At 40.9% G+C, this 25,182-nt stretch overlaps 1 protein-coding gene across 3 annotated transcripts in view; it reads left to right on the top strand.

Moving 5' to 3' along the window:
* The window catches only part of GPRIN2 (G protein regulated inducer of neurite outgrowth 2), a 46,114-nt gene that overhangs the window by 11,967 nt on the left and 8,965 nt on the right, over positions 1-25,182 (top strand). The window contains exon 1 of one of the 3 annotated variants that reach the window (XR_004241492.1): positions 11,377-11,794. The exons of 1 other annotated variant lie outside the window; for it this stretch is intronic. The gene's annotated coding sequence lies outside the window, so the exon portion shown is untranslated. One more of the 3 variants, XM_032115863.1, reaches the window with a different exon arrangement.

The following is a 25,182-nucleotide window of genomic DNA, read 5'->3' as shown; positions in this document are numbered from 1 at the left end:
CCAGTATGACAAGAACCTATACCTTAAATTTAACAGCTGTTTGTATTAAATGTTCTCTTCACAACTGTTGCGTGTGTAGTGCTTAGTGTTGTTTACTCTAAAGGCCAAAGATGTGCATAGGAATTAAAACCAGTAGGACCCTAATGAAATATTCTCTGTTCCTGTGGAATCTTAGAATTATTTTCATTGCATTTAAAATGTTCTGCCGTAAATGTAGCATGGTTACACTTTTTCTATTAATTTTTGAGTCCTCTGGAAGAAGAAGTATTTAGATAATTTTTACTCTAAAAAGAAAAAGCTCCATATATTTTAGTTTAATGCCTGTAAGATAGTTAATTATTAAATAAATGTTCCACAGTCAGGGCTTTTACTGCTCTTATTTCTCCATTGAATTAGTGCAAACACTGAAGTAGAGGTTTTTTGCTCAGCAGTTTTGCACTTGTCAGGATAATGTCTATAAGCAAGTCTGAGGCAACCAATAGTTTTGAGTTGTGTGGCAAGACAACAACTATCTGCTTTTTCTTGCAGTGTTCTCACTTGAGCTCACTTTTATGGCTGTGTGAGGAATGCTGCAGTTGCTTTAAATGTGTGATTGCTTTCCAGAACACTGTTGAACAGTAAAGTGATCCGTGCTAGAGGCACAGTCTCCCCTAGAGGCTGTGCTGCTTGTGTGGAGGTGTGGGAAGTTGGACATCTGGGAAGCAGTACCCAGTAACCATCTGCTGATTCAGCTCCTGTTTCGGTGAGCCAGTGGATGGGACAGCATGACCTGGAGGGGCAGATCTTGCTCTCTCCAAGTTCCTGTGGAAGGGTTAATGGCAAACCTGTCGAGCAGGGAGCTTTAATTTTGCTTCTCTGCTCTACTATGAAGTTCCTGCTTCCAGTCCTTCTGTGCTGAGTTCTTGCAACAGCTGGAAATCAGAATAAATACAGGACACAAAACACAGCTATACCCTCCTTTATCTCTGGTTACTAGCCTCCTTCCTAGCCTAAATCCCTGGAACATTTGAGGGTTTAATGTTTTGTGGACCTAGATATTGTACTATAAATGTTCTATGTTTCTGGTGCATATTTTGTAACATTTTTCAGTGTCCCTATCCAGGGATATCTTACAGTAAAACCTTGAGCTTTAAAAGACCACTTAAAAATTCTGTCACAAAACAATTTTCTAAAGTGTGTTATCTTAAAAACAGTGATGTCACATTGCTCATTTGACACCTATCTAAGTAACAGCAAATAATTTATCATATATTCATGTAATTTCCACTAGACTGGGTAAAATTCAATGTATGTCTTTTTAAAATTGGATATCTTTAAAAAAATCTGTGAAATATTTGCTTGAAATATAAATCCTTTTTTACAATTCTGGTTTACAATTAATTTGATTGCATGTAATTACTTAATGCTCTTTGTAGGAACATCCCTTGATAAAGGATAGAAAAGTACTTAAAGAAGATATAGCTGTGGGATCACAAGCATCAATACGTCTTTAGAAAGATAAGTAATTATAGCATCATTTTACTCTGAGGTCTAACCCCTACTGTAATATATTAATAATCTTAAAGTTTTAACAGATCCCTTTCAATAAAAAGGTTTTCTTTTTTTTTTTAAATCACATTTTGCAGCCCTAGAATGATCTTTAAATCCAGCCATTTCAAGTTGTTCTGCCTTCACACCCCCCTCTTGTGTTTGGGAATTTTGACTTTGATGTTGGTGGTACTTTCATCTGTAATGGCATTGAGAAAGGGGTAAACTTCTTTTTTCCAATTCAATGTGAACTAATGTTATTGAGAGTGGTGAATTATTCAGGAACAATAGATTAGGGTCTGCAGGGAGCATGGATGGGCACCCTGACTACAACAAATAGATTACATTGAAAAGTGTAATTGCAAATGGCAGAAATAATGAGTACTTAGAATTTCTATAGTGCTTTTCATTTCCAGGCAATCATTTCCTGATTTCTATACCAGCATTAATTACTGGTAGTTAACCATCACAAAACCTTTTTGAAATAATAGTTATTGTTATCCTTATTTTATAGATTGTTTAATAACTGGAGGCCCTCCAGATCCACACTTGTGTAACTGAGATAAGAATTTCTCCCACAGTCTACTGTTGGCCTTGGTCTGACACCCAGTTTTTGGCTTTAGCAGGCTATGGATAATTTACTGTTTCAGAAAAGAATGTGAGAAAGAAAGATCTACTCTGTTACGAAATACCCTTTGGATCCATTCTAGGAGTTATTTGTTAGTTTCCTTTCCAAAGAAAAGATGAGAATGGGAGAGGAAGTGCATCCAGAAGAGAACGAGTTCCACAACTGTTTTCTCTCAGCTTGGCTGTTGATGGTTCTACACCTTCAAGCAGACTGCAATCAGGAACAGCTCTCCCAGTTATTTAACAGGTGTGAAATTGGGATAGAGACAGGGCAACATGGATAACAGGAAAAAAATCTTCAAAAGATGCCATGTTTGGTGCTTCTAGATGGGCATGGGGAGAAAGACAGCAAAAGAAGAAAGGGGAGGGGGGGAAATAGCATTAACCTAGTCATGGGGTTTGGATTCCTACTTTGGCATTTCATCTTAGCCCAGTAAAACTCCTGACACAGCAGCTAACCTTGACATTCTTCAGGGAGGGGCAGACAGAATGCTCTCTCTGGACCTGCAAAAATCTTCCACTGTTCCATCAGTTTCCTCATGGCACAGAACTGGTCAAGAGAGCCTCGGCCACATGTAAAACTCTTACAGCTTGCACAGAGCTGTGCAAGACAGATTTTTTTCCGGTGTTTTGATAGTTATCTTTTGCTAGGTATTTGAAATCCCTGACAGACACGAACATTTTCATGCCTTCTTAACAATTTTTTAGCACTCTTACAGAATATCTACTGATAGGAAAGCATCTGTAGGTAAAGTCTGCATGCCAGCACTTCTACAGGATTCAGAATGTGTGTCTCTTTTTACCTTTTCCTTTTGTGTTTAGTAAGCTTTAGCTGTTGGTGTTGCCTAATAACAGAATTTACACAGGCTGTAGCACCACCTCCTGTCCAAAGCTGGGCTTTGGTGCAAATAATAGAGCAAAGCAAAAAGGTCTCTTAAAGGTGACCTCTTTTTAATATATGAGGCAAAATGGGAAAACGCGAGCTTTTATTCCTTTCAAATGACTTTTCCTTCCTGTTTTATAATAGGAATTTCAAGTTTGCTTTTACTGGAACATGTTCTTATGGTTGCCGGGGTTTTTTTGCTAATGTAAATTGCATTAAGAAACTTAGTAGCTGGCTATTGCTGTTTTAAGAAAATGAATAACAAATGCTCCTTTTAAAATGACTTTATTAATAAACTCCAAGTTCAACGATAATATGCACAAGTCCTGCAGAGACTTTTGCAGAGAAAACTACTTGTGAAGCTCTGGCTTGCATGGCTTTAAAGCTTTTTGGAGCAGTATGTGGTGTTTTGTTCCAGTTTTGTACACCACCTGGCCCTGATAAGAGTAATCTAAACTCTGTAACTTTGGCAGGGCCTTGCAAGATTGTGTGTGTACACATGAAAAATGAACTGTTCACACAGCTGTAGTGAACAACAGAAGTTGCTCTAAGGCAAGACTAGTGTTTATTTTAGACAGCATTTCCTAAGCCTCACCCTCTCTGGGTGAGGGATAATGAATTTAGGCCAGACATAATGTGAATAAGACAAATGGGGAGGGATTGTTGAGCAGGCAGGTGAATCCATAGACAGTAATCCATCTTTAGATTTGCAGGAAAGCACAAAATCATACATATGGCATGGCAATTACACCATGTGTAATACCGCCCTACTTGATACAGCCTTACGGATGCAAACTTTTAACTGAGAGCAAAAGGTGATGTTTCTTTTTGGAACCATGTACATCTGGAATCAGATACTGAAAGCTGAAGATCTGTTTGCTCTAACTCAAAGATGTTTCCACAGGCACGTGCACCTAATGCTGTTCTCAGTATAGCAACAACAGATTTATAGGTGTCATCCCATACAGTTTTGTGTTTAAAAAGAAATAAAAGTTGCTCAAAAGCCTGGGAAAGACTGACCTTAAGGAAGGCCTTAAGGGTCAAAGCTGTAAGAAAAAAAGAATTTAAAATGCTGAGTACAGGAAAAAAGGAGTAAACCTTTCATATAATTAAGTCGTTATTTCATGTGTGTAAGTGATGCCTTTGCCAAGTGGCCAGGAGGTGGCCAGCGGGCGCCATTCTGGGGCTGTCCCTGCTGGATTTCCTTGGCAAGGGGCCCCACAGGGCGGTGCTGGAATGTGACCGACCTCACTCGGACACAGCTTCTGGCTCTGCCAGAGTAAACAGTTCAGTATGACCAAGAATCCTCTGGGGCACCATCCCAGCTGTAAAGGAACTTAATAGAAAAAAGGCACTCTGCCCATTCTCACACTGCTTCTGCAAAAAGGAATAAGGAATGCCTGATCTGTTTACAGAATATTTATCTAGTACTGATAGTGTCCAGCATGCATCAGAAATATGTAACGATCTCTCCTTAATACACCCAATACGATGGGGTTTGGCTCCAAACACTTTTAGTTCCAGTTGGTATCAATCAGGTTTGGCCTGTGTATGAATCCTCAATACAAAGGGTTAGAAATTAAATCAAGTATAGGGTACTTGACAAGTGTCACATGGGCAACACTGGAACAGCTATGTGAACTATTTCAGTGGCAGCAAAAAACCCAAAAAACTAAAACCAACCAAACAAAAAAACAACCAAAAAAATCCCCAACCAACCAACCAACCAACCAACCAAAAAAAAAAAAACTTCCACAACACAAAAAACTCAAAAAGGGTTGATCCTAACTTGAATCCTTTCAAAAATCTAGGTTAGAGCCTAGCCAGGAAGGGATGAAATAAGCTGATGTGGGCATGTTTTGTGTGGTAATCACTAGAGTTGTGACTGCTGCAGAAAGAATGCTGCACACTGTTCCTGTGGTTAGCTCTCCACTTAAAATAGATGTGAAAATGTTCTAGGGAATACAAGAAATATGAGAAGGATGAAAGTAAATCTTTCAAGCTAGGAAGAATCAGTGTCACTGACACAGATATTGTTGCCTTGCTTTACTCAGAAAAAAAAAAAAAGTCTAAATGCTAGAAAGTGGTATTTTTTCTCTGTAGGAGTTAAGCAAACAATTTCTCTGCCTTTCCCAGCCTGGGGCTCAAATCATGCATTCTGTGATTGGAAATGCTAACCTGAAGGACACCTGAGCTTATTATATAACTTTATTTGTATGTATGGAGAATTACAGTGGCTTTGAGAAATTTAAGTGATACCTTTTTTCCCATTGCCAACATGATTTTTCCTTAAAGAGAATGAAAAAGATCTCTGACAACCTGTTTATTGGACAACAGGTTGGGAGAGAGTTAAAGGAGATTTTCTTTAGATTCCTGAGACCTATGAGTCAGTATGTCCATGAGCAAAGGTTACATAAACTAATAGATTAGAACAAGATTTAGTTGCATAAACACTGTTACTGCATTTCAATCTGTCACAGAGTCAAGCCTGCAGATTATTGCAGGCAGAGCTAGCCTGGGGCTTACAGTCCATCTTGCTGGACTGCCTCTGACACTGGATACATTTGAAATAGCATTGTTCTCTTGCTGTGGGGCTCCTCTGGAATCTGGGTCTTAGTGCTTCAAGCCTTATTTGATATACAGTGCTCTTGCTCTCAGCTCCTGTCTGATTTGGGATGTCACTCTGGTGCACTGGTTGCACAATAATTTAGTCTGTTTCATTTAACTAAGGATCATCGTGCCTCTTATGAGACTGGTCCACTATTGGCAGCCACAGGGACTAGGCCCAGATCCCCTTCAAATTCCCCCCAACTTTCCTGAAGCCTCTGTTCTCTCTTTTCTTTCTATCATGTTCTCTCCCCTGCATATCCTGGGTGAAGTCAGGGAGAGCAGTATAAGCAGCTCCTGCTGCATGGGGCAGAAATGGGCACAGATATGTTGCCCAGGCCTGTTGTCCAGGAAAAGGGAGCTTGGATTAGGAATTTTGAATGGACTGGAGCTGACCCACAGGCCATGAGACCGATAGCTACAGTATGATGGCTGTGGTCTGAGTTGTTTGGGAATATTGCCAGTTACATGGGAGAGCAAAGCCTCTCTTTGGAGCTGCAGAGCTGTGTTTTTCCAAGGTGCATGAGGGCAAATCATGCTCCCAGGTTGCAGTACGTTCCTCTTGAGTAGTGTTTTCCTTTGAGCTTTCCCCAGCTTCTCCCTGATCCCATTTCATCATTTTACATGTGGGAATTGAGGCATCAAAGTTCAAGTCTTTATTTAGATGCTTAACTCCCATTAAGTAAAGCAAACTGTCTCTCCAGCTTTGTTCATAGCCCTCAGCCCTGGGCACCAGTTAACATCTAGAACAGACTCTTGATACTTTGTTGTCCAAAGACCAAGTAATTTTTTTTTAATGACACCATTTGCAAAAGTAGACCAAGGAGATTTCGTATATACATGAATGTGGTTTTGAAAAAAAGTCAGATCCAAATTTGCAAGAGTGTCTTGGCAGGCAAGTCACATAAGGAAAGAATTAGTGGTGACTTCTCAAAGTCTGGTGTTTTGTAGTGGGTTTTTTTTTCTGGAAACAGGCCCTGGGAGCTCTTCCTGCTTATGTGGTCCTGGCTTGCCTCCTTTCCAGTTGAGAGTACAGAACAGCTGGAAGACTAGCAATCAAATGCAGGGCGAAGCTAAACGTGATTAAATTATCAAAAAGGCCAAAGCCTTTATTGTGTGAAAGGCAGCTTAAAGCTATCCCAAAACTGGCCTGAAGGGTTGGGTTTTTTTTGGTGCAATAATTTATTGCTTTTTGCTAATGGATATTAAGGAAGTGTAGGGAAGACATTCTGGTGGTTGTGCATGGGAGGAAATGACCTCTGGGAGAAGTTGAGCCGAGTGTCCATGTGATAGTCCCTTGATTTAAGAGATGTAAGGGTTTGTGCAATATCATCTTCGGCTTATTACAAAACATGCTTAAAAAAGGGCACTTGTTTTCATTCTCCATAAACAACTGTTCTCTTTGTTTGATAACCAAACTAAAAATAGTGCTGTGTAGAGATTTGCTAAGTCTTTGCAATATATGAGATTGTTTGTATCAGTGGGCTGCCTTGCTAACTGCCAAGGTAAAATAAAGGCAAAAGAACCGGTCTGCTGTGTTGAGAAAGCTGCTCTTATATCCAAGATGAAAAAGAAAGGAGATGACAGAGCTCAAAACCACCAGTTTTCACAGGTCTAAAAATTCCGACAAAAGCTTTCAAAAAGATTAATTCTGCAAAGAAGAGCACTGCATCTATGTTGCTCCTTGAAAAAAGCCATGTCAGTGGTGTTACAGCATTACTCCCAATGAAGATAAATGTAGGTGACCTGGCAGATTTCATGGAGACTTTATGAGATAAACCCACACAAATCATTGTCCTTTTCCCAGAAAAATAAAATTGCAAAATAGAGGCTTGTTCAGAGACCATGCCTGCTATAATTGGGATGTCTAACCAGCAGTAATCTTCTCCCAGGCACAAGAAGCAGAACTTGTCTCTATGCTTGTTGGATAGAAACACTCTATATAGTGTTTATGTTTATACCCAAAGCTCTATTATATAGAGTGTTTATAGACAAATTAGGTTGACAGATGTGTCAGACATGGCACATAGCCTAATGGAATGATATTTGTGTGTATCTGTCAAAAGACAGAAAAGGTGGTGGTGATTAACTGGACAGTTTGAAGTTAATGTGATATCACTTATCTGACAGAAGTGCTTTCTTTACAGAACTCTGTTAGAAATAACAGTGCTGTTTATGTCAAATGGAAGGGGATGGTCAGTTTCATGTTTTTAAACAGTCTCAGGTGCATTTCAGTTGCCTCAAGTGTGTGCATGAACACTTGCTCTGCTAGCTCTTACACTGGACTTACTGGAATTATTTTGGGTGCCTGAGTATAAGCAAAAACTGAAAATTGGCATTGCATACAGAATGCCAATTTCAATAAGGGACAAGGAGTATCTGGAGTGGAGAGCTTCTGACTGGTTATAAGCATAGAAAAAGTTAAATTTGCCCATGATGCATTAGTTATTGTCTTGAAGGCTCTCTCAGACTGTGCTAAGGCGCTGTTATTCTTCAGAAACACTCGAAAATACTTTACAATGGAGTTATCCAAAACCTGATCCAAATTGGCTGTGGCAGATGACATTCAGGCAAATGAGCAGTGTTACCCTCAAGACAGCATATTGTTCCTGGAGGGCTGCCTTATTGTGGAAGACTAGAACATATCCCAGAAATGCATTAAGATAAAATCTGTCTGGTTGAAGGTGCAATTTCATGGGCTTAAGTGGCTTTGCATCAACAGACAACAAGTATCAGCCTTCCAGGGTTTGCATGCAGAGCCCCCAGCCAGAGATGTAAACAAATTGCAAGCAGTGTTTGTGGGCACTCAAACCTGCCTGCCCAAAGAGCAGCAGAGCTCGGCAGGTTCAGGCCTGATGGAGAAGGCACAGTCTGGGCAGGGCCAGGTCGCCCACCTGGCAGGAAAAAGTTGCTCTAAATGACAGCAGACGAGGCAGTGCAAGAAAAGACTGTGGGGTTATAAATGGGAAGGGGTGAGAGAAGAGCTTCAGTACAAGGTTTTAGGTCTCATGTGGAGGCACCAAGCAACCAGGATGGTTTTCCTACCCCATTTCCTCTTCTGAAGAGGAGTAGATGGCCAAAGTGTGCCAGTGAATTTTAGGTTAGATGAAGGGCTTTTGGGTTAGGACTGGACTTCTTCTGTCTTGAACGTGGAAGCCCTGGTCCCCTGGATGGAGACTGACAAAAGCTGGCCTGCAGGTCTGACAGCTCTGCCTGGTGGTGCCCTTCTTCAGCAGGCAAGAAGAGCTGACTGCCTTTCCTCACACGAGGTGACTCAAAGTCAAGGGGCTGGTGGCTTGCTTTCATATGACCCTCAAGCACCCAAATCAGCAAACAGTAATTTTGAAAGCTTTCTTCCATGGCTGGGTGTAGGACTTTAATTTCATGAAATTAAACACATTGTCATATGTCTAAGCCCTGGGTGGAGTTCCCAGGAAAACACGAATGCTAGTCAGGCTGAGACACAATGGCAGAACTGTTCTGAAATCATCCTCTTGAAAAATCATGCTTTCCTTCTTATCAAAAGAAATTTATCAGCATTGTCTGGATTTGGCCTAATGGATCTGTAGGCTACTGATTTCTCAGCTTCCTTTAACTATCAGCTTCCTAAAGGAAGATACAACAATAAATTCTCCAAATCTGAATTTGAGGCAGTTTTACACGTGTTCTAATCAAATGTAGAATGAGAAAGCTGTATGCCAATTGCATCATTACTGATGCCCAGATTTGTGACCTGTTGATGTAAAAGTTGGTCACCAGTATCTTCCAGTAAGCACATTTTGATGCTTTTCATGAAAATAGTCAACCTTGCTGGACATAGAAAATCTGGTACAAGAGAGCCCCGCAAGTTCCCTCTGTAAAGAGTTTAGGGGAAAAGCTAATTGCAGTATTGTCCTCTCATTGTATCTTTTATATGATCTTCTGATGTCATTTGAGCAACTTGGGACTCATTTGGGAGATGCATTGGAGTGGAAGGGTCATACTGAGTTGTTCCATGGCTGGCCACTGGCACTGGAACAATGTTGGAGTAGCTACAAATGCCAGGAGTGTGTTTCACCCTGTCAGCCAAAGGTCTTTTGCTGGAATAAGGAAGGAAGCTGTAGAGTTGCCCTCTCCCTGCAGCACCACTGCAGTCCTATACCATGGGATGGGAAGAGTCACCTGGGCAAGATCCTGGGCCAGCAGGAATGCTGATAAGGATGTGCTGAAAGGGACAGGTTCAAGGAACTTCTGTTTCTGGCCTGGCAGGAAGGATGTCAAGGTCAGTGCAAAGAGCTGACTGCAAGTGCCTACTCCGCTTCACTGCTGTAATACATGGCGGGTAAAATAACGCAGCCAGAAAGCTGCTGCTGGCCCGTGTGTGGCTCTTAACCCCTGAAATGCTTCCTGACCTGCAGCCTGAGGGTGTGATTGCTCAGTGAGTCTGTGGGGGTGTGCATCTTAGGAACAAAGCCTGGAAGCACATAAGAGATTACTGTCTTTGCAGCCCATTCTGAAGACTCGGGGAGCAATTGTACATTCCTAAAAGTGTTGGGGAGGGGTCTTGATCCCCCTCTCTCAGCTGATCGAGGCCTGATGGGAGGGTATTGGTGAAAGCTTAGGAACAGAGAACTGCTCTAATTGGTTTACAAAAATTATTAACTGCTCCCTGGACAGAAAGAAAGAGGACTTGAAAGGTTTCTTTTCTGATGTTTTGGTATCCTTCTCTTTGCCCCATTAGAGATCCAATGGGGATCTCTGCCTTGTGTGAAGTTCTAAATGGAAGGAATAGGCTGGAAAGAAATAAAAGCAGCTCAAAATGCAGAAACTTGGAGTGGTCCTTGGGAAAGGACTGAGTGTAGTCCCTCATAAAGATGAGTGGAAGGGGAGATTCTGTACAAAAATGGGCCACTGTGGATGGGGACAAGGCTCCTCTGGTCACATCTGTCCTTGATGTTCCCTGATGCACCACAGGTCACACCTGGCAGCTTGGAGGACCTGTGTGCTTGTCTCCTCAAGGCAGGATATTCCTGCTGGGCAAGGATGGGGTGGGGGATGCTCAACAGCAGCACCCTGGGGACCCTGCCCATGCCTGGGTGAGCCCCTGTGTCAGGCTGAGTGCAAGGACATGGTGCTGCCTCTATGTTTGTGTGCAGGGAGGGCAGCTGGCCACAGCCTCCAGCAGGCTGGGATCCCCTGAGGGTTGCAGTACCACAGGGGTGAGGATGGCCACAGTCAGTGGGCAACTGTGAGCCCAGAAATAGCTGTGCCAGGTGTGGGAGAGAGGGACGGCACAAATGGGAGCCGTGTGGGAGGGCAGCCTCAGCTGCGAGCACCCAGATATGTGTGCTGACACAAACTCTTTGGAAGTCACTTTTTTCAACTAATATGTCTTTTGCACTAGAAAATGTATTCTAAATTGTGTCCTGTTTGGTACAAGCTAGATAATTATCTCTAGCATTTTTCCACTTCTCCCTGCTCAGCACAAGGGACTCACTCTTCACAGTCCATGGATACATGCTTGTTCCCAGTCTGTGCCTACAGGACTGGTGCAATCTGGCCTTGGGGTTTGATTTATTTTCTTTCTGGTTGCTCCACATTACCAGCAGCAATGGGTGTTTCCTACTGGTGATTTCACCTTTATATGAGGGTTGATATTGAACACATACAGGATGCCCTGGCCCAGGAGTCAGTTCCTTTGTATACCTTTCATCATTTTCCTTTAACCTTTACAATTTTATTCCTCCCCCTCTGCTCCTCCTCTTCCTGCCCCTGTTTGCCTCCCCTCCCCGTGCTTCCCTGGTGGCATTGCCAGCTCTGCACAGGCCCCGTTTCTCTAATCAGATGAAGCTGCAGGATTATCTCTCTCCCTCCCTCCTAGGCTCCATTTTATTTCCTCTCCAGCCAAGGGGGAAGCCAGGAGGGGGTGCCTCGTCGAGGCAGAGGGAACCCCATCTCCCAGTCTTTTGCCTTTGATGCTCCCTAACAATCCCACCTCCTTCCTGTTATCATATGCTCACCTTAGTGTCAACAGCATCAGACGGATCAAGGAGAGGAAATCTGAACTCTTTGGGCTTTTGTTCTCCTCAGACTTCTGAGCACCTATTTTTAAATACCCTCCAAGTAACTTGTGCAGGGAAGCTGGATGTGCAATCTCTGAGTAGGGGGAAGGTAAGGACCACGGAAGTCATGTACTGCCCGTTCTCTCGTCTCCTGTAAGGACACCGAGTCCGTCCTCTCTGTTTTGCCAGGAGAGTAACAAAGCAGATGAGGGGAAGGGAAGGGAGAGGAGCTGCACAGAGACAGACTCAGGCTTCTGCAAGTGCTGTGTTGGCAGCAGGGGTTTGGTAGCTGGACTGAAAATCCCAGGAAATGGTAGCTTTTCTCTTTTTCTAAAATGATGGGAACTATGACTCTGCACTTTAATTGAATTAAATGTAGTTCTGTAGAAGGTGGGTTTTTGTGCTGATGTCTTTCACTTACATGTGCATGTTTGTGTTTTAGTAAGTGTTCCCAGAATATACATGTTATTTTTTTTGGGGGGGAGAAAAACCCCCATAAGCTTGTTCATCTTATTCCTCTGCACATCTGTGAGTTTATGAAGATGCTTTTTTGATTATCTCTTTTGTATATGTTAGGGTCTGGATACTAAAAATAAGAGAAAATAGTAAATTGTATTGCTTTAAATTTCTACCTTTTAGTACTAATATGTCAGAGAATGGTTTACCTTGCTGCTTTCCACCATGTGTACCATGTGTTTTTTAAATTCTTAAGAATATCCTACACTAGAAAAATCTGAGGAATATTTCAGTGCTTTCTGTATATCAGCTGTTTTATACTTTTCCTTCCTAGATAAATGATTGATTGCTATTTAGAATGGCAAATAAAATTTTTCTCTTAAACCAAAACATGTCTTTTCCAAAGTCACAGATTTGGTTTGGCTTTTTATTGTCACTAGATTAAGTATTTTATATCAGAATCCTTAGTAGAATACTGTTTTGTGTGTATGTTGTGATTAAAAGCAAGAGTCTATGATGATGCACTCCTGGATTTTAGGGGAGGAGGTTTAAAAGGGAAGGGCAGCAAGCAATTATTTCCATTTAGAGAACTCTAAGCATGAAAGGTGATGGGAAAGGTAGCCATGAGATAAATATATTTTGCAAGATGTTGATCTTGTACATAAATAAGATGGAGCATAGGTAGATGAAAATTGACCTCTCTTCCATTGACTCATGCTTCAAAGTAATCATCTTGTACAAAAATATAAAAATATCAGTGGTTTTCTTGCACCAAGGCATTGATGAAAGCTTGCAGACAGTTGTTTGCATGTTTTAGTGTATGTCTGACTAGACTGTAGTACGACATAGATTGTAGTAAGATCTGAGTTTGGAGGCCTCTGCATGGAGTCTTTGTGTAAAACAATTAGGTTTTGAGAAGTTTTCATTTAGGAGGGTGGATTAGATGAGAGCTTTATGTTTTCATGTTGTGTCTTGGTTACTCTGTAAACTTTTCCACTTACCGGTTTTGTTGATTTTTATTGTCCAGACATTTTATCTTAACTGTATTCCAGAGAAAGCTGCAATTGCAATTTAGTTTATCTGACAGCTATTCAGGGCTGCATAAACAAGAGCAGTAAACTGTCTATGGCCTTGTGGTGTCAGAGCTCGTTTATAGTACCCAATGTGATAAATTTCCATCAGATAACAGTGCCAAATCCACATTTTTCCTTCCATAGTAAACTATGCATATTCAAACTGCGCTTGAAAAATAAAAGTGTATGACAGAGGATAGAACAGAGGAAAATTGTTATTGATAATCATTAGACTTCTGAAGTTTGATTTTCTTTCTTGCCTGTTAAGGGCAATGACAAAGGGTAAACTGGAGGTAGCTTTTCCCCTCTGCAGATGAGCAGAGGTATTTGCTGTACCAGTGAGATAATGTTACACCTGACTGCAGGCAGGTAAATTCTGAGCAGAACAGCAACAAAATCCTGTTTCTTCTCCAGTGGACTCTTCTGGAGGTTAGAGAGACTGAATTGTTCATTCCTTTGCCCTGGAGTTAATGTTTTTAAATGAGGATGGAATGTACTTCACTGGTGCCTTGTATTTGGATATTGCAAGCTGTTACACAGTTTCCAGGAGAATGCAGCCTAGGGATGATGCTTTCCAAGGCTAGGGACTTGACAGAGACCTGTTAATGGTATTTGTTCTGCAAGTATTTTTTCCAATTAATCAGAAAAAAATCTTATTTTAGTTATCATACCAGTATTTTTGTTGCTGCAAGTATCTTTGGCAAATGTGTGATATTTCATTGCTTGTAGTCGGAAACCATCCTGGCCCAAGAGCAACAGTACAGAGCAACAAGAGCAGGAATCATAGGCTGCAAATGATGTTGCACTTTACTTTCCTTGTCAGCCTTGAACTCGTGTCTTTTTCTCAATCTCCACAAACCTCTTTTTTTTTTTTTTTCTTCAAGTCATTTCTCGTGGCCATGAGCACACCATAGGGACTGCAGGCACTGGCCTTTTAGTTAATTCTTGCAGTTTATTGTACAGAAATAAGAGGTTTTTAACTGGTGCAAACAGTAAAGCTGTATGCATTCACAGTATCTCTCTGGGATCTTAAGATTCTGGAAGATGTGAGTTATGCAAACTCTGAACAGCCTTTTTTTTTTTTTTTTTTTTTTCCAGAGAGGCCTGGGGGCAGTGTTTCAGTGGTGGGAGAGAGATCTTTTCTGTAAAAGCAAAATGAGGGAGAGACAGAAAATGTTGGAGTGGTCAGGAATATCTGCATGAGGGATACGGTGAGAAGGCAGTGAACCGAAAACTACTACTGAGCTTTTCTCTGGTTTAGACCATTTGATGCAATATTTCCTACAGATGCCTTAACAATTGAATTAATCTCTAGCTATGCAGCTGGTAGTTCATATGGATGTTAAGAACTGTCCTTTAGGAGTATTCTCTGATTGCTTAGGGGATTGTTGGGAAGAAGATGGTCTCTTCCATTTAGAAAAGCTGTTAGAGTTCTTTAGAATAAAGTTCCACTCTGAGAAATTATCTTTAGCAACAGGAACCACAAAACAAAAAAAAATCACTTTGGGGCTGCTTAGGTAGATGTGCTCAGAGCAAGGTGGATGTGCTCAGAGCATGGGAATTGGGTCAAGCCAACTAAATGAAGCTGACATCAGCCAGGTCTTTCCTAGTTTGGTGTGTGAGCATTAAGCATGTGAGATATATCAAAGCATCATTCTGCACCAAAAATAACTTAATAAGAAAGATCACCTTTAAACTGGTCTGTGCCTGTGTGGGGGAGTTCTTGCAAAATGATGGCTTAACTTGTGAACAGTGTGGATTTAATACAAAGCAGAGAAAGGAGCAGGAGTATTTCTCCATCTGCAGAATATTTCCTAATTAAGCTTTAACAAGGGCACACCTGAGTGTGCAAATGAAAGTTAATGGGATTGAGCAGTTGTAAGACCTTCATTTGACTTGCAGAGCTTTACTCCAGTCAACAGTGCAGAAGAACGACAGAACCCAGATCATCTGAGCTGAAGCGAAAGATCCAATTCCTTTTCAGCTCAAACTAAGCAAACCTGACATGCAAATTGGAGAGATGATGAATGCACAAAGCCACCCTAGCTCTCATAAACTGGATGGTTTTTTTTAGACTTTTAAAATTTTTGCCTTCTGCAAATAATCTGCTGGGAAAGTTCAGTGTTTATGACTGAACAGAGTAGATCAGTACTTCTTGAAACATCAAGGAAAAACATCCATCTTGTTATAGCAGTTTTATTTGGTTCTCAATTGCCTCTAAACTGTGAAAGGGGTGGAGTAATTTTGTTGATTTAGTAACAAGAGAGGTGCTAATGGATTGAAAAGAAACTTTTGGAGTCACTGCCTCCTTCCCATATGTCACCTTTCGTGTAGAATACGGGGATCACCTTTGTGCTTCCTTTCCAAAGTCATTCCTGTCTCGTTTCAGTGAAAGGTATAGGTTCCACTAATCAATTAAAAGTGGTTCAGTATTGCAAAATGGCTGCACATTTCAGTTTCTCAGGTTGAGAAGGTACATTCATTGGCAATGACATTCATTGGCACTGACAGATAAAAGCACATATTTGTGAAAAGAATAAAAAAACTCATTGGATCATCCATTTTTGAAGGGACCTTGTCAATTCATCTATTCCAGTCTCCTGCTCAGAGCAGAGACAACTATGAGGTCAGATCAGATTTCTTAGGGTTTTGTGAGTCTTGAATATGGTCAAACCAGTGTTTGAAAAGTGAAGAATTCCTGTAGCAGAGGCTTTATTCTTTATAATCAGTATCTTGCTGGTAGCAGTTAACAGCACATGCCTGAAGAGTTATTCTCTAGTTGTCCATGTCACACAGGTGGGATCTTCCTCTATCCAAATGATGACAGGAATTGAATTATCATGCGGCTCTTGAGTTGTTCCAAATTTATACCTCAAAACTTTGGGATTCTGACATTATTAAATGTTAATAAGGAAGTAGAGACTTCTGCAGCTCAGTTTATGATTGAGATTAACCAAGAGGAGGGGAAATTTGCTTGTTTACATAGAGAAGGGTGTAAACATTAGTTCTAGAGGAAGTTCTTCACATACTTGGATTTGACAAAGTATTTGCAAACTTCAGTCTGCTGCTTTGAACTGTTACTGTACTCTGTCTTGGGTTTTCTCTCCTTAAGGTCTCTGGTTTCAAACAAGCCTTGGGAGGCAGGGGCTCTCCTCTAGCCAAGCTCTAATGTTTTTCTCTCAGTCCTGGGAGAGTAGGGAAATGCTCCCTTTCATCCCTTGCAGATGTTTTCTGAAAACTGTAATAGTTTTCTAACTACAAAACTATAAAACTGTAATAGTTAATATAAAGAGAATAGTTTCCCACATAAGTCTTATTCGACCACAGATGAATTGAGACAGTTGCTTTTCTGAGACAGACATTGCACTTTGACATAATGTATTTTAATGACAAAACACCAAGTTGGAAATGAAAACTTATTCTTCCCATATTCCTTGTTTAAATAGTTTCAAAGCTACCTCATACCACAATGGCACCTTTTAACAATGCTATGAAACATAATTAGCTAGTCCTCTTTTTAGTTCTTTTCAATCCTCAGCCCTTTGGATAGAGGTTGCCAGCTCTTTTCCAGGATGTATAAAAGACAGCCTGCAGTGTGAACTGAAGGCTTAAATTAGTCACAGAATCTCTTTTTCATGAGAAGTTCATCATAGTAAATAAAAGCCTACAAGTGCATGTGGCACTGCAGGACAACGTGGTCTGCAGTTGTGACAACTCTGCTTAGAAATGTTTAATGAAACTGCTTATAATAATTAATCATTGCTACTTAATATGCCATGCATATACAATATACTTGTTAGCATGCACATTGTAGAGAGAGTATATACATACAACACCTAATTTGAGAAACTCTGCTGAGCCTGAGTATTTGAAATCCTTGAGATTCCTTACCCTCACTTGATGCTAGAAAGTTGCAGGGGGTGCTTTAAGCATGCTTCTGCGGACCAGGTAGTGTCTGAACTTTACTGGTAAGGTGAGTTTTCTGCAAGTGCAACAAGAATTTCCTGTAGAGATGCTCTATTTATTTCTTTCAATCCAAATATTACAAAAGAAGGGCTGGAATGCATTATCTTCAGCGTCTTATATTTAATATCTTTTATTCTGGGATTTGAGCATGCTCTACAATCATGAATTAAGCCTTTAAATACCTACATCAGGGGCTTCTGCATCTAATCTCTGAGTCACAGATGAGTAAACTGAGTCACAAAGGGAATGACTTGCTCAAGGTTATACACTGTGACAGTGAGCACAGACAGAATTAGAAAGCAATTGTTTCCTCTTTCTAATTACTGAGCAATTGTTTCTTTAAATTCTGGAAGCCAGTTTTCTGTCAGCCTACAATGCAGAAGTCAGTCTTTTCTTACCACCACTGAGAGCAGCTTCTGGAGGTAGATGGATTGTGGTTTTGAATTCTTCTTTTCTCCAAGGTTTTGTGTACAGTTCATAAATGCTGTTATTTAAATAACGAATTGAAGGGCATTTTGTGGCCCTGGTGTAGTGTTCAATCACAGGGAAAAACAAGGCAGCAAGAAATGAAGGTAAATTTCTAGGTCTTGCTAGATAAGTTGGCAGGTTTTTCTAGGTAGGAAAGAGATTCAACTATTACGTATTGAAGAATAATGAGCCATCTTTAATTGTTTTGGTGAGGCATCCTTCAATCTTAAATATTGTCTTTATCCTAATGGAGATGTTTGGAGACCTTCAGATTGCTATTACTGTTGTTTATATCACCATTATTCCTGTTTGATGCTGCTGTGGGAACTGCCATCCTTCAATTAAGGATAATACGTGAACATGAAAAGCTGCCGTCTTGCGGCTATATCTGTCCAGTATTTTTAAGGCAGATTTGAGCTTACTTTGCCACTGCAGCTGGTTACAAAGCTTTTACCTCTGTTGGCACAACACTGAAGCAAGGGAGTGAGTTTCTCGGGGAGGTTGGGCATGCTAGACAGGCTCAGCTCTGTGCTTTTGGCCACCTCCTTCCAGCCAGAACAGAGCACACACATGGACTGTCCATCCACTGGAACAGGCTGTGACACAGCTTTAGCTGTCAGAGGGGCACTTGCCTGGCAGGAGGGGTATCCCACTGCCCTCACACTCAAAAGTGCATGGGATGTCCATAGGGCAGGGAGGCTGAGTTCATACCTTCCCTCTAATTGTTGCTGTTAAGCTTTCAAGCAAACAGCAGAAATGATTCTTTGAATATTTTCTACTAAAACACATGAATTTGCAAGTAGATATTCTAATCACTTAGCCAGTTTGGGTGGAGTCTGTTGGATATGCAAACTGCTGGACTCTTGTGCAGGTTGCATTGATATCCAGCTGCATTCCCTCGCTCAGAGATTGAAGGAGGCTGTAAGCAAGCTTCTGGTTTTCTGTATGGTTTTTAAGTTCATGCTGCTGCCCAGGCAGCTGTGATTCACACAGTTGGCAGGCGTGGGCCTCTGATGGGCAGAGGCTTGCTGAGCAAGCTATGGCCATATGCTTTTGTGGAGTTCCAGATCAACGGGGTTGCTTTGGAGCTGGTCTGCTCAGGGCTGAAGGGTGGGCACAAAAATGGACCTCTGAGGAGCATGAGTTGTTCAATACCAGACCAATGCTCCTCCAGTTGGAACATGTGATGGAATAGGATTTGATCCCCTGCTGTGAAGAGGAAAAGGCTCACTAGTGTCTCTCTTTGAAATAAATCCAAATGTAGATAGGCCACTGTGTATTTTCTGTGTTAAAGATGAATTCCTAAAGAGACTATCAAACATTTTTTTCACAGGACTTCTGCACTGCCAGGGGATATCAGTAGCCATCAATTCTTAAGAGCATAATCCTGGCATCTGAATTAACAGTTTCATTTTAGTTAATTCTGTTCTGCTTAAGCCAGAAAGACAATTATATTAATACACCACATCTTTAGGTATGCACTATTCACTGTAAGTATGATTCTAGGTCAATGTTGTCTGCTGTTATTATATTTGATTTGTTTTGTTAAAGCCCCAGCTGGTGAGAACAGCTGATTACATGACCACGTCATCATATTTAATTTGTACTTGAAAGTTTTAAGTGTTCTAACTGAAAATACGAGCTTTAAAGAAGTGAGCTGTCAAACAGTAAAATTGAGCATCAAATATGACCGCACAATATCTCATTTTTTAGCTCTGTCAGGTATATCGTAGGGTAGTTTGTATGCTGAGGCAGATCTCCACATGGAGATATAGTGGGAGTAATGTTTTGCTTACAAAATTCTTCTAAAAAAAGATCAAAATCCAAGAGGTTTTTGAAGTTGTTTCTGGGAGAGATGGTTAAATAAAAAAGGTGGCAAAGAAGATGCATGCTGCAGTAGCAAATCATGTGGTGGTGTCAGGACGATGTGCCAAAACATGCCTCCCTTGTGACAGAGTGCACCTCTCTCTGGTTTCCCAATAATTTATTTATGGCCATGTGAATTGTCCTTCCTGGGGATTCAGCTGAAGATGTCACTGAAATGGTCTCCTTTGGTTCATCTGTATCAGGTTCCTCTCTCATGGCACTTTCATTTTAGCCTTTTTCATTTTTAGGATTCAGAGTTGTCAGCTCTGCTTTGCTAGCTCAGACTGTGCCAGGGCTGTGGGCTGTCCCTGGTCCTTAAAAGAGAATGCTGACCTTCCTGCATGGCTCTTCCAAGCTGTTGGGATAACTGTGGGCACAGTGGCCCTGTCTTTCTGCACCGAGGTGAATGTATTGGCAAACGTCGGAATCTATCACTTTTCTGATGAGGCAACTCATTTGTTGTCCCCTGCTGAGGCCACTGGTAAGCAGGGCACCCATGGCACCCTCAGCATTTGGGGAAGAGGTCTCTGCTGTGGTCCTCAGTAAGGAGAGAGCCACGGTTCAGTAACAGGGTAAGGGGGACTCTTCACTCTCAATCTTGTTACCAGTCTCTGCAGAGAGATACCTGCCCAGCATGCTCAGCACAGGATGGGGGAAAGACAAAAGTCTTTTAGGAAAGCCTGACAAAATGGTAATTAGCAGAAACAAACGAGGCTGTGAGCAGTGGGTTTGTAAGGGCGTCAGACACACGGCCTCTGCTTTGGCAGTGCTGAGCACTGAGGGTCACAGCTCTCCTGCTCTCGTGTTTTCTAGCCTGTCAAATGTACTCCTCCTCCTTGTAAATTATGGTGCCAGTGCCACGCCCCACTGTCACCAGTGCTTCTCGCAGTGCAGAACTGGAAAACAACCCCATTCCTCTGCATACACAGCGTGCACTTGTCTGTTGTGTACATCTGTTGGTACCTCTAGATGCCCAGACCAATCTGTCCTGTAGATCTGTCTGATACTTGGAAATACTTAGGATGATCGAAAATATTTACAAAAGGGCATTAGCAGATTAAACTGAACAAGGCATAGTTTGTTTATTATGCTATTCCAAAATGGAAAGCCTACAGGAAGATGATGGATTAAAGGTTAAGTGATTGGAGTCTCAACCTGAGTCTTTATTAATCTAGTTGACAGAATTTAGAGAAATTATTTTTTGTATTGACAGAATTTAGAGAATTTTTTTTACTGTTCCCTGACAAGTGATGCCTTTTCCCCTACTGTAACTCCTCTTTCTTCCTTTCACTTATACCTCACCAAAATAAAATAACAATTAAAGACAGCAACAACAAAACTCCTAATGCCAGACACTTGAATCTCTAAGCTTTTTACCATGGCTAATCCTGTTTTGCCAATGCCTTTCAAGTGGTTTGACTCCCCCTGCCCAATGTAAATGTTAGTGATTACTGCTAATGAACTTTTTCCTTCAGTAGTAGTAGTAGTTAGGGAGAGGCCATCAGACTCATAATGCTATCGTGCCAATCTTTGTCTAAAGCAAAACAGATCTTTCTTATCTCATGCAAGTAGTTCTCAATGCGGGCAAGCAAGGACAATTTTTAGACATAAACACACTCTTATTTTTTTAAATTTTGATGGTATAAGATTCTTTTACATTAGTACAGCTCTAAAAGAAATGAATGTCATATTAGATAATGTTCCTTTTTATGTCATTTTACCACAGTAAACATGAATCTTAGGAGTTTAGTCATGGATGGCAGTAAGGAAGCCACATTGCTTATAATACAGCAGGCCTGAAGAGAACCCAGTGTGAATATACTGAATTGCTTCTGGTACCTGAGGGAACTTGGCTGTTTAGGCAGAAATGCAGGTTTTCCTGTATCTGCTGTCTTGTGCCCCAGGCAGGGGTCAGCAGTGTTTATGGCTAAGGGACAGCTGCCCCTTAGGATGTAATTAGAGTTCTGTCATTTTAACTATAAACATCTCTTGACTTTCAAATTTATAACCATGGTGTTTGTAGTAAGATTAAACTAAAGTTAAGAACCTCTATCTAGCAGCTTTTTATTCAAGTAAATTTCTTAATTAATTTCTTTAATTAAAATGACACTATTCTTCTTGTATAAAATATACTTGTGTTTGTCTTGGAGTTTGGTGCTGCTGCAGAAATTCTGTGTTTGCCTTGTGAAGCTGATTATTGCTCTGCAGGGCCAGAATGATGCAAATGAAGCAGCAAATTCAGGACAAAGACCTTGCAACTCTCTAACACTTCTCAGAAAGTGTCTTCTCAGAAAGTGCTAATGCTGCCACGGAGGGTCCTGGTCAGCATCCAAAAATGTTGGTATGGATCAAATTGCTTAGCTTTTCCAAATTCCACATTTGCATATTAGTGTTCTCACCTCTGAAACTGGCTCTGATTTTATAACTTTTTTGGAGTCAGATTCTGGTTTTGGAAGCATAAAACCAAATATTATGAAGAAAAAAAGAGGTTTTTTTGTTTGTATGATCAGTCAAGTGAAGATGGGTGAAACATCTTGCAGTCATTATTACAAATCTTGTTGACATGTGGGTTGACCATCAGAGTTATATAAAGCAAAAATAACTGTGGAAGATTTAGAGAAGTAAGTCTCTGGCATTGCATGCATGTTTCTAGTAAATAGTATTAAATTTCTCTGACTCTTCCCAAATTCTGCAACTAACTTGTGTTGTTTAATGTGTCAGGTGATTCTCACTGCCTCACTGTCTGTTAACTTACTATAGTAAGAGAGTACCAAATGGGGGATTTTAAAAAAGAGGGAAAAGGACTTTCTACATGGGCAGATAGTGATAGGACAAGGGGAAGCAATTTAAAACTAAAAGATGAGAGAGTTTAATTAAAAGTATGTGTGTGTAATACAAAAATACCAAAGAATTTTAGAATCATAGTTAATTTACAGTGAATATCTTTCAATTAAAAACATACATTAGATTTAATATTTTGAGACTAAATTTACTGGTGCATTAAATAGGTCAAAACTTTAATCATAAGTCATAGCAAAATACACATTTGTTGCTTTAAAGTAGTTCAGTGGAATTAGTGAAAGCAGCCTATATCCCCTCATAAGCTATCTGAAGCTAAGCCAAAAATAGTGGATGTTAATTCCATTTCTATCCTAATCCTTTCTCTGCTTGTTTAACAATTTTCTATATACTCATAGCAGAGTATCTGCCTCAAAAGTTTATTCTTTCTTGTTTGTCTATTCAGGTGTGGATTTCCTTTGAAATTTCAATTTGAAATCTTTCCGACAAACTCAGAACCTAAAGTAGATATTTCTGAGTAAAATTCCTTTCCTATAAATTACATTTTTACATTTTAAAAATGAAAATTAAGCCAAGCAGTCTGCTCTGCCCAGCACATACAAAGAAAGTTGGTTTGGGTGCCTATGTACCCACAAAATCAGTGTGTTTCTATCCATGTTTCATGTGGGTAATCCCTTCCTGATTAGCCAATTCACAAAATACAAAGGTGTTGCATGGCTGTGACATTGGAGAGGTTCCATGTCTGGGGTTGGATTTTTAAAAAGTTTGGCACCTCATTCTCGGTACCTGACCCAGCCCCTTGCTGGTAGAGGTGTTGGAAGGACCATCCAGACCCTTCTGCTTGCCGGCCTTTCCCAGAAGCCGTGGGCTGGACGCCGGGCTCACGTGGGAGATCCGACACTTTAAGGGGTGTGCATGCGGCGCTGGGCCCCTTCTTGAGGGATCTTTGTGCACCCTGAGCAATCAGTGGCAGCAGTGCTTGTGTGAAATGCGGAATTTGGGAAGGCCCAAAGCCACAGGAGAATTGTTACAATTGTGTTAGCATGGAACACTGGTCGGTCTGAGCAACGAAGTTCAAATACTGTTGGGAGTAGCTGGTTAGAATATTCTACATGTACATGTGTAATATATGTCTCATTGGCCCATGTTTGGTCTTGATGTCACCTGCAGTGGGGCAAAAATAAATTTCTTCAGAGTTCTCTTTGGAGGTTTCATTGCCAGCATCACCCTGGACATTGTTTTCAGTGGACTGTTTCATCCATCTGAATGTGTTTTGTGTGACATGATGGATCAGTTTCAAATGTGTCACTTCTTTCAGTTACAGAGGCTTCTGCAGCCATGCCCATTGCTACATAAAGAAAGCAAAGAGGGGCCTTGGTTTCTGTGTACATGTACGTATTTGAACGTCGTAAACTTTGTAAGAGAGCCCTTCAAACTTCCCACAGCCTCATATCATTTGTAACAGGGTGTGTTTGAAGCTTCCTTTCACCTGAGTCTCAATATTTGTGTCTGAGGATTTCCATTAGTGTTTCATCCAGGTGTGTGTGAGAGCCTTTGCAGATGTTATCTTTTAAAGAGATTAAATGTAAGGTTTTCACCTTGTAGGCAGCTATTGCTCTGGTGTTTAAGCCTCTTGACTCCTTTGAACCCTGTGTAGCAGACTATACTCATGTGTGGAACTGGCTGCAGGAGAAGTAACACGTATGTAGGATGGGAAATGACCTTTTTTCTGCATACAGTCCAAATTGGAGCAAACCCTATGCTAGAGGACATTGCTGCTGGTCACAAGTCCCAGCCACACAGTCCACAATGAGAAGTTTCCTAAGAATGTGATTGCAGATATTATTATTTTTTAATGTTGTCCTGCTCGATTTAATTTCTTTATGGAAAACAGCCAACACAAGTGGATTTCAAGTGATGGAAAAATCCAACCTGTTAGCCCGCCAAAGTTAACAATGGAAATGGAATTACAAGCACTGATAGGTGCCTGGATCAGCTGTACATCTCTTGGTTGGCAGAGGGAGCAAAAGGCATGTTCTTATCAGTTACGTTGGTACATGACTCTTGGGGCCTGTAAATATCACATTAAAAGGATCACGTATGAGAAGCTTCTCACTGAGAGGGTTGAATGTGAGCCCTTGCAGCCACCATGTGTTATGAGCGAACTTCCCTGTTACATTTGCAGAGTGCTTTTGTTCACCATGTATATGTACCTTTCCTGTTCCACACATTCATTTTTATTCTAGTGATATAGTGCACAAGAAATTGTGCAGGTTTCTGTAGGAGATCTGCTAAGGAGGCAGAGTGCATGGAGCGTATCTGAGGGAAAGTTGTCTAAAATGAGAAATTCTGGCTTTCACTCTCTACATCTGTACAAAATATCCAGTAGTACTTGGCCTGGACAATGCACAAATACTCTGGATCTTTCTGCTCAACACAATGAGTTCTTGTAGAAAAGACATATATGTATATGTGTGGATAGATACAGATATACAAGCATATTAAAATCACTTTAGTTGTACAAATGTTGCAACACCTCTGTGACATCAAGGGAATATGTGTAGTCCATTGGTAGAAGATCTGATTCAATCAGAAAAAATGGATCGCTAAATCTGGTGAGATTCAAAATCTTCAATCACAACTTCTCTCAGATGTGAAACTGCTAACATAAATGTTAATAATGTATAGGACACTGTACCAACTGGTAGAAACAAGGGTTTTCTAAAAATGGAAGTGACTGAGTGGACTAAAAAAAAAGAACAGAAAAACTGCAAGACTTTGGTTAAAGAGGTTCTTGTTTTGTTTTTACCCTGCCTCTGGTGCCATGAATGTGCACCTTCCACAGCCAGCATGAACTTGTGGATTTGCA

The sequence above is a fragment of the Corvus moneduloides genome, chromosome 8 (assembly GCF_009650955.1).
Source record: "Corvus moneduloides isolate bCorMon1 chromosome 8, bCorMon1.pri, whole genome shotgun sequence".
NCBI classification, from domain to species: Eukaryota; Metazoa; Chordata; class Aves; order Passeriformes; family Corvidae; genus Corvus; species Corvus moneduloides.
Note: the sequence above shows the minus strand (reverse complement) of the source record. Positions and strands in the feature narration are given on the sequence as shown.